This window comes from Triticum aestivum, chromosome 6B (assembly GCF_018294505.1).
Source record: "Triticum aestivum cultivar Chinese Spring chromosome 6B, IWGSC CS RefSeq v2.1, whole genome shotgun sequence".
NCBI lineage: Eukaryota > Viridiplantae > Streptophyta > Magnoliopsida > Poales > Poaceae > Triticum > Triticum aestivum.
Genome location: NC_057810.1, coordinates 406,975,254 through 406,986,050, shown reverse-complemented (window position 1 = coordinate 406,986,050; position 10,797 = coordinate 406,975,254).

Below are 10,797 nucleotides of genomic sequence, written 5' to 3'. Positions count from 1 at the left end.
CGACGTCCTTCTGGCGCAAGGAGGAGGGTGACTGGCACGGGCCAGGTGGGCCGGCCCAGCCAGGTAAGTGGCCTCCTGGCCTTTCTCTCTTATTTCTATTTAATTCTGTTTGTTTTATTTTTTTAAATTTGTTTTGCCACTGTTTTGAATTTAAAATAATTCAAACAATGCCAAAAACTCCTCTGAATATTTTTATTTTGCTAGATGGGCTTTTCCAAAAGCTCATAAAATATTTCAGGGGTATTTGAAATTATATTCTAATTATATGAATATAATTCAAATTCAAATAGCTAATGATTTAAATTCAAAGTCCCAAGATTAAGTCCTTAAAAATGTTCAATATTTTGGTTGGGACCAGAACCCTTGCCAAAAATTATCAAACATTTAAGAAGAGCATTTTGGAACAATGAATGAGATTTTAGGGTTTTTGCCCTTCTTTTATTTAAGTTTTTGAGGCTTCCAAATTTCCTCAGTTCAAGTTTCAAAATTTTAAACATGATGCAAACACTAGGCAGCACCAGAAGCTAGGGATGTGACAGGTAACCACTTTGATGGTTTGCCACCGTACTTCCTCGTTGATACTTGCATTGTGCATGACCCTACCTTCTTATGAGGGTTATGCCGGTGGGAGTAGATAGGATGCTAAAGTAGATGCTACGCAAAAAGGGACGGGTATATGCATGATGAAGGAGACAAATTATTTTCAAAAGACTTTTCGAAAACCCCGTCGGGTGCCACTTATGCCTGAGGGAGATGATGAGATGGGTAACCACTTGATGATGAAGTGGTGTACCGAGGCAAGTGTGTGTTGTTTTCGAAAACGGATTAGATTTAAGATTTGTCGACTGTCCCAACCTTACATGCGCAACCACTCTACCCTTGTATGGGAAAGGGCATTATTGATTACCTAGGCTGATACTAGCTTGGAGCCCGCATTACTAGTGACGGGGGAGAGTTAGTGCTCTCTCTCGGGACGGGGTCATGCCAGGTAGGGCGGCCATGACTGTTTTCACGGGGCACCGGATACACCGTTGTGTCCCCTCTCGGATGTTACGATCTCGAGTGAGTCTTGTATGATGTACATCATGAGGATACGGAACAACGAGTCGACTCCTTGTTAGTGTCATCTAGGGAAAGATAGTGATCGGGTGCTTACCCCGGGTACTTGATGTATCGCGGGTCGTGGATGACACGGAAGTTCCCCGGATCTTGTGGGTAAAGTGTTCAACCTCTACAGAGTGTAAAACTATTCGAATAGCCGTGTCCATGGTCAAGGACAGTTGGGCGATGCTTCTTAAACTACGTCCAGAGCTTCGCAAACTAGTGTGAGTGTTTGGATAATTGGGGAGAACTACTTGGGTCAAGTCAAGGGACTTGACATGATTGAGTTGGGTTGATGCCCACTCTATTTATGTTGATATCTGTAACCTGTCCTCATGGTTACTTGAATTCTCCTGATGCATGTCTTACAAGTTGTTGAACATGTCATTGCACTCAAAACTAACTTTCTGCAAAAATTTACCTTTATCATTGCTACCTCTTGAGCACTGCGTTGGATTTCCTCGAAGAGGAGAGGATGATGCAGCAAAGTAGCATAAGTATTTCCCTCAGTTTTTGAGAACCAAGGTATCAATCCAGTAGGAGACCACGCACAAGTCCCTCGTACCTACACAAAACGATAGCAACTCGCAACCAATGCTTAGGGGTTGTCAATCCCTTCAGGGTCACTTACGAGGGTGAGATCTGATAGAGATGATAAATAATATTTTTGGTATTTTTGATAGATAGATGCAAAGTAAAAAGTAGAAGGCAAAGTAAACAAAGCAAGTAAATAAAGTGATAGAGATTGATATGATGAGAATAGACCCGGGGGCCATAGGTTTCACTAGTGGCTTCTCTCAAGAGCATAGATTTTCTACGGTGGGTGAACAAATTACTGTTGAGCAATTGACGGAATTGAGCATAGTTATGAGTATATCTAGGCAATGATCATGTATATAGGCATCACGTCCAAAACAAGTAGATCGAAACGATTCTGCATCTACTACTATTACTCCACTCATCGACTGCTATCCAGCATGCATCTAGAGTATTAAGTAAAAAACAGAGTAACGCCTTAAACAAGATGACATGATGTAGAGGGATAAATTCATGCAATATGATAAAAAACCCATCTTGTTATCCTCGATTGCAACAATACAATACATGCCTTGCAACCCTTTCTGTCACTGGGTAAGGACACCGCAAGATTGAACCCAAAGCTAAGCACTTATCCCATTGCAAGAACTACCAATCTAGTTGGCCAAACCAAAAAGGATAATTCGAAGAGACTTGCAAAGATAACTCAATCATACATAAAAAGAATTCAGAGAAGAATCAAATATTTTCCATAGATAATACTGGATCATAAACCCACAATTCATCGGTCTCAACAAACACACCGCAAAAAGAAGATTACATCGAATAGATCTCCACAAGAGAGGCGGAGAACATTGTATTGAGATCCAAAAAGAGAGAAGAAGCCATCTAGCTACTAGCTATGGACCCGAAGGTCTGAAGTAAACTACTCACACTTCATCGGAGGGGCTATGGTGATGATGTAGAAGCCCTCCATGGTGGATGCCCCCTCCGGTGGAGCTCCGAAACAGGCCCCAAGAATGGATCTCGTGGATATAGAAGGTTGCGACGGTGGAATTAGGTTTTTTGGCTCCTGTTCTGATCGTTCGAGGATACGTAGGTATATATAGGAGGAAGGAGTACGTCGGTGGAGCGTCAGGGGGCCCACGAGGTAGGGGGCGCGCCCAAGGGGGCGCGCCCTCCACCCTCATGACCGCCTCTGGCACTGCTTGGAGTAGGGTCCAAGTCTCCTGGATCACGTTCGGTTGGAAAATCACGTTCTCGAAGGTTTCATTCCGATCCGTTTGGACTCCGTTTGATATTCCGTTTCTTCGAAACACTGAAATAGGCAAAAAAACAGCAATTCTGGGCTGGGCCTCCGGTTAATAGGTTAGTCCCAAGAGTAATATGAAAGTGGAAAATAAAGCCCAATATAGTCCAAAACAGTAAATAAAGTAGCATGGAGCAATCAAAAATTATAGATACGTTGGAGACGTATCAAGCATCCCGAAGCTTAATTCCTGCTCGTCCTCGAGTAGGTAAATGATAAAAAGGAATTTTTGATGCGGAGTGATATTTTGGCATAATTTAAATGTAAATCTTCTTCATTATGATATGAATATTTAGATCCGAAAGATTCAAGACAAAAGTTCATATTGACACAAAAATAATAATACTTCAAGCATACTAATCAAAGCAATCATGTCTTCTCAAAATAACATGGCAAAAGAAAGTTCATCCCTACAAAATCATATAGTTAGGCTATGCTTCATTTTCGTAACACAAAGATGTTCCCAACTTCTATACCCCAGATGACAAGCCAAGCAATTGTTTCATACTTAAATAATCTCAAACTTTTTCAACCTTCACGCAATACATGAGCGTGAGCCATGGATATAGCACTATGGGTGGAATAGAATATGCTGATGGGGATTGTGTGGAGAAGACAAAAAAGGAGAAAGTCTCACATTGATGAGGCTAATCAACAGTCTATGGAGATGCCCATCAATTGATGTCAACATGAGGAGTAGGGATTGTCATGCAACGGATGCACTAGAGCTATGAATGCTCAACAAAAGAAAAATAGTGGGTGTGCATCCAACTTGCTTGCTCATGAAGACCTAGGGCATTTGAGGAAGCCCATCGTAGGAATATACAAGCCAAGTTCTATAATGAAAGATTCCCACTAGTATAAAAAGACAACTTATGAGACTCACTACATGAAGAACAAGGTGCTACTTTGAAGCAAAATATATGAGACTCACTACATGAAGAACAAGGTGCTACTTTGAAGCACAAGTGTGGAAAAAGAGATAGTAGCATTGCCCTTTTTATTTTTTTATTTTTTATTGGGCCTTTCTTTTTTTTCTTTTGGCCTTTCTCTTTTTTTTCTTTTTTTATTTGGGCAATGCTCTAATAATGATGATAATCACACTTCTATTGATTACAACATAAGGATTACAACTCGAAACTTAGAACAAGATATGACTCTATATGAATGCCTCCGGCGGTGTACCGGGATGGTGCAATGAATCAAGAGTGACATGTATGGAAAATAATGCCCTCGGCCTCCCCATCCCCTCGCTCGCACACCGTCCCGCACCGGCGCGCGACGACCGCGACTCCTGCCCGCTGCCATCGGCCGCTACGCTCGCCGCATCATGGATGCGCCCGACCCCACCCAAAAGCCGCCTGCGGCCACCTGCCTCCGCACGCGTCCACCGTCGAGCTCCCACACGCCCTGGACCGCGCTTGGCCGCACCCGACCATGGCCGACAGCGCGCGCTCGCGCCCACACCCCCTGTTGTCGCTCCCGCTCGTGCATCTGCCCGCTGCTGTGCTCACCGGTGCCGCTGCTCAGCTCCACTCCTTCCCTTGCCGCGGCTCCCCGAAGCCGCCCGCGCCTTTGCGCGTCCCTCTGCCCGGCTGCCTGCAGCGCCGTCGCTCCCTCTACTCCCCGCCTCGTATCGCGGTGCCTCGCATCGGGCCACACCGCACCGGCCTCTGTTGCCGCGCGCCAGCGTCCCCGCGAGGCCACGACCTCGCCTAGTGCACCCCTGGCTCTACCTCCTGCCGTCGGCACCGGCCATCGCTGACTTCGGCCGCCCGCACATCGGCGCCTTGTTGCGCCCTTGCATTCGGGCGACGCCTGCGCCCTGTGCCCAGCGCCCGCATGCCCGCTAACCCCCCCTGGGCCACTGCCTAACGGGGCCCAGCCCTTGGAACGTTTTAATAAAAAAGGAATAAATAAATAAAAACATCAATTAATTAATTAATTAACTTAATTAATCCTGATTAGATTAACCTAATCACTAATTAAACTAATTAATATGTTTTAGTTAATCTCAGTCAATTACAATGGGACCCACGCGTCAGTTGGACCAAGTCAACCGACTGTTGACTGCTGACGTCACCCTGATGTCATGCTGACGTCATAATGGCATTTTCAAATTAAATTAATTCCGTTAATTCTAGAAAATGATTAAATCCTTTTAAAATTAATATAAAATAAACCGTAGCTCGGATGGAAAAACTTTGTACGTGAAAGTTGCTCAGAACGACGAGACGAATCCGGATACGCAGCCTGTTCGTCCGCCACACGTTCCTAGCATAGCAAACACACAACTTTCCCCCTCCGGTTCATCTGTCCGAAAACGCGAAACACCAGGGATACTTTCTCGGATGTTTCCCCCCTTCGTCGGTGTTGAGGATATAACTACTAAGTGTAAACCGCCCAGGAGGGGCCAGTTCACGCTCATCCATATTGAAGCCCATGAAGATAAAAGAAGATGACGCTCTACTAGTAAAGCTTAGAGGCCCAGAGCCCAAAGGCGGATTAGGGCCCATAGTTGTAAACCGCCATAGTCGTATAACTTGTATTGTAAGTTAGGGAAAGGAAGAGACCAAGCCAGACACTTGTATGAGCTGGCCTCGGAACTCTCTAAGCCGGCCGGGCGTCAACCTGTTTATATAAAGGGACGACCCGGCGGCGGTTCAGGGACAAGAAACAACAACTCGAGACTCAGGCAAAGCGTATACGCTCCCTGGTCATCGAAACCCCAGTAATTCCATCACAACTAGACATAGGCTTTTACCTTCATCGTAAGGGGCCGAACTAGTATAAAACTCTCATGTCCCTTGTCCGGTTTAACCCCTTTAAGTTAATCTCGTTGCGATGGCTCCACGACTAAGTCCTTCTGCTAGGACATCCAACGTGTTAATTCCACGACAGTTGGCGCCCATCGTGGGGCTATCGCACGATGGTTTCGAGTTCTTAAAGGGCAACTTTGAAGGACTCAAAGGGTACGCGGTTGGCCGGATGACCAAGAGTCATCGCGGAAAGCTCTACATCGACGACGCAGGCTGGGGCCCTGAGGCTGGCTCAATCGAGTACGGGTACCGGGCCCCCTTTGGCGGAATTCATGTTTTCATCGACAATATCGGTGAACCGGGCCCTGATCCGGACATCTCCACCGACCTCGTCAAAACGGCTCAGCGTGCAAGTCCTGCCCGGGTTCAGCCTGCCATGTAGCATTCGTTCGTAGGGTTCATCCATGGTGCGGAATCTGAACCGGTGTCCGACGATAAGACAACCATCTACTCAGATGGTGAATCATCCATTGGTGAAACCGAGTCACTATACCAATTGCAAGATGGCCAGGTTGGGGGATATTCCGATGGCGACAGTATTTCGGGCCCCTTTGAACCGCCAAACCGGGTTGCAATCTTCATGGCTGGTACGCAGCCCATCATGCAATCTTCATATACAGCAGCAATGATTTCTGGATCAGCAGCTGCGGCAGGAGGACCGGCGCGCCAGCCGGCTCAAGTTCTTGCCGGTCTGTTGGATGCTTTGACGACATTGTTGACCACGGCAGTCACCCCGGAGACCCAAGTTCAGCATAATGCGGATGTTACAAAGCAAAAGGATCAGATAACTCAGGCCAAGGCGGACTTGGCGGCTAAGGAGGCCAGGATGGCTGAAGAGCGGGCTGCTTTAGATGCCCAATCACAACAGATCCAGGCGCAAAATTACCGGCTTATGTTGGATCAGAATGCGTCAAACGAGGTAATGAGAAGGAAGTACCGCTCTCGTCTGCCGCAGATTTACGAGGGTATGAATCTCTTCAATATGCCAGGAGCCGGGCCCAGTAATCCAGCAGCAGTAAATCGGACCGAGGCACCTGGGGCGGCGCCGGATCAGCCACGGATGATGGACCCGCCTCGACGGACGGACAACCCGCCGCAATATGTAACAACGCCACCAGGTCACTTCTCTAGCCCTTTGGATAATATGATTGCTGCAGTGTCGCGTTTGGCAGCTATTCCGATGGAGGGTGACTCACTAGTGGCGGTTGAGACACGACGGGCCCGGGATCTTCTTCAAACCGCTGTTGTGCAGCAGTAGGCTTACTCCTATAGCCGAGACAGAATACATTCAACCCCCCATCCGAGCAAGAGTTATAGTAGACACATGGACGAACCGGCCGTGTCAAGCAGCGCGCGGCATCGTGATGCCCCTCGAGGGCCTAATCCGGTGCACGGCGGTTTGAATGCTCAGCATGTGGTGAACAATGGCAGAGCACGGCGCGAGGCAGAGTTAGCAGCACAGTTGGCAGCGCAGTACCAGAATCAACCCGCTCCGGTTCAGCCAGCGATGTCAGTTGAACGTGGTTTGGCCTTTAGCTCTTGTGGAGTACCATGCCTCACCCCGGCTCTATGTAATGTGCGGCTGCCCAAGGATTTCAAGGGTTCGCGTAAAGTGCCTAATTATACCGCTGATCAACCCCCTAAGGCGTGGGTTGAAAGTTATGAGATGGCAATGGAGATGTTAGATGTGGATGAAGCGGCTTGTGCAAAATACTTCACCATGATGTTAGAAGGAACGGCTCGTACCTGGCTGAAGAGCCTGCCTGTTAACTCGATCAGTTCATGGGACGAGTTGAAGGCCAAGTTTATAGCAAACTTCAAGGATACGTGCAAGCAAGCCATGTCCATTGTGGATCTGGCGGCTTGTGTCCAAGGAGAGAATGAATCGACAACCCATTGGGTGCGCCGGGTTTCAGAAATTTTGCATTCGTCAGGACGCATCAATCCTGACACGGCAATTGTGACCTTGGAAGGTAATTGCCGGTTTAAGTCACTGAAGATGAAGTTAGGACGGATCAAGCATCACTGCAATGGTATGGGAACGCTCATGGCGGCTCTGGTTAAGTATGTTGATTCTGATAATACCAAGGACCCCGATTCTGACGAAGAAAAGCATGAGAAGGGAAAGAAGAATGTCGGTTCAAAAGGACAGCATAACCAAGCGAGCCATGGGAACAATGGTAAGCGTAAAGTGGACAATTCAGATTTGTGGCTAACACCAGTATGCATGGTAATATGGAGCGCCGTAAGGGTAAACTGCCCCAGCGCGGTGGAGGCATGAATCTGGAACGCTTGTTAAACCAGCCCTGCCCAAAGCACGGGACAAAGGAGGTCCCGGCCACACACCTCTGGAAGGATTGTCACATCATGAGGGAATTCAAAAACTCTGATCTCTTCCAGTATGATCAGGGTCCATCCGGTGGTTCCGATCTAGGACTTCACGAGCCGGGTTATGGTGGTGGCGGTTCAAACTCAGGATTTCAGAATAATCAGGGCAATCAGAACAACCAAGGTGGTCACAATCAATAGAGCAATCAGGGGAATCAGCAGCAGTCAGGTTATCAGAGCAACCCGAAACAGTTAAACGGTGGACAGTATCATGTCTTCACTACTAGTTTGTGCAAGCGCGATCAGAAGCTCCATAAAAGGGCAGTAAGCTCTATTGAGCCAGCAGTGCCCCATTATCTACGCTGGTCTGAGCAGCCTATTGTTTGGAGTCGGGAGGATCATCCGCCCCGGGTTGACAATCCGGGCCACCTAGCTTTGGTAGTTGCACCGCAGGTTGGAGGTTATAAATTCACCAAGGTGCTCATGGACGGAGGGAGCAGTATCATTATCTTGTATTACGAAACCTTCCGGTGTATGGGGTTGACAGATAAGAACCTTAGACCGTCAAACACCGTTTTTCACGGTGTGGTGCCTGGTAAATCGGCGTACCCGGTTGGTAAGATAGCTCTGGAGGTGGTTTTTGGAGATGATCGTGATTCAAGATCCGAGACGGTGACCTTTGAAGTGGTCAAGATCATAAGTCCATACCATGATTTGTTTGGATGGCCGGTTTATGCTAAATTCATGGCAAGGCCGTGTTATGTTTATCTGCAGCTCAAGATGCCGGGTCACAAGGGGACCATCACGGTTCATGGTAGCCGTAAGATAGCGCTGGAGTGCGAGGAAGGTGATGCGGCTTATGCTGAATCGGTTTGTGCAATGGAGGAGTTGAAGTTTTATAAGGACAATGTTGATCCAGCAGATATGACTTCTCTAAAGAAGCCAACTACAAAGCATGATCCGGCTTTGAAGTTTAAATCGGCTGATGAGACTAAATTGGTTGATTTTGTTCCTGGCAATTCATCCAAGCAGTTCAGCATCAGCGTCAACTTGGATCCGAAATAGGAAAGCGCACTCATCGAGTTCATCCGTGAGAACCGGGACATCTTTGCATGGAAACTTTCTGACATGCCAGGTGTACCGAGGGAACTCGCTGAGCACACTCTTAATATTGATCCGAAGTTCAAACCAGTCAAACAGTTTCTTCGCCGTTTTAATGAAGAGCGGCGCAAGGCCATTGGTGAAGAGGTAGCCCGGCTGTTGGCAGCAGGGTTTATTGTGGAAGTGTTTCACCCAGAGTGGTTGGCTAATCCGGTGCTGGTACTTAAGAAAAATGGCACTTGGCATATGTGTGTGGATTACACTGATTTGAACAAAGCTTGTCCATCTGATCTCTTTGCCCTCCTCGTATTGATCAAATCATTGATGTTACGTCGGGTTGCGAGCGTTTGAGTTTCTTGGATGCTTATTCTGGTTATCATCAGATCAAGATGGCAGTTAAGGACTAGGAGAAAACAGCCTTCATCACTCCTTCTGGAGCCTTCTGTTATGTGTCTATGCCCTTTGGGCTCAACAGTGCCCAGGCAACTTATCAACGTTGTGTGCGGAATTGTCTTCATACTCAGATTGGGCGCAATGTTCATGCTTATGTGGATGATATTGTGGTAAAGTCCAGGAAAGCAGAGACACTCATAACTGATTTGCAAGAAACCTTTGATAATCTGAGAGTTTATAAAATGATGCTTAATCCGGCTAAGTGTGTCTTTGGTGTACCGGCTGGCAAACTCTTGGGTTTTCTGGTGTCCAACCGAGGCATTGAAGCTAACCTAGAAAAGATCAAGGCCATCACATCCCTGGCTAAACCGGCATGTATCAATGATGTTCAACGTTTGGCGGGTCGTATCGTGGCTTTGAGCCGGTTTATTAGCAGGTTGGGAGAAAAGGCGATCCCTCTGTATCAGATGTTGAAGAAGACAGACAGTTTTGTCTGGAGCGATGCTACTGATGCGGCGTTTGAGGACTTGAAGAAGCAATTGGCTGAACTGCCGGTTCTTGGTGCTCCAGTTGATAAGGAGCCACTATTATTATATGTGGCTGCTAATGCCCGGGCTGTCAGCGTAGCTATTGTGGTGGAGCGCAAGGAGACGGGGAAGGAGTACCCGGTTCAAAGGTCGATTTATTATATCAGCGAAGTGCTCATTGAGTCAAAGGAAGATACCCACATTGGCAGAAGCTGGTATATGGGGTTTTCATGGCAAGTCGGAAGCTTAAACAGTACTTTCATGGTCATCCCATCACAGTGGTCAGTTCTGCTCCTTTGGGGGATATAATCCAGAACAGGGAAGCAACTGGCCGCGTTGCTAAGTGGGCTATTGAGCTTGGACCACACGGTTTGAAGTATATGCCTCGAACAGCTATCAAATCCCAGGACCTTGTGGATTTCATCAATGATTGGACAGAGTTGCAGATACCGGAGGACAAACCGGACAGTACATACTGGACTATTCACTTTGATGGATCCAGGCAATTGGAGGGCTCGAGGGCTGGAGTTGTCCTTACCTCCCCTCGAGGTGATAAAATTCATTATGTTCTTCGCTTAATGTTCCCTTGTACTAACAATGCAGCTGAGTATGAAGCCTTACTCCATGGTCTTCGAGTGGCTAAGGAAATGAACTTAAGCCGGGTACGATGCTTTGGAGACTC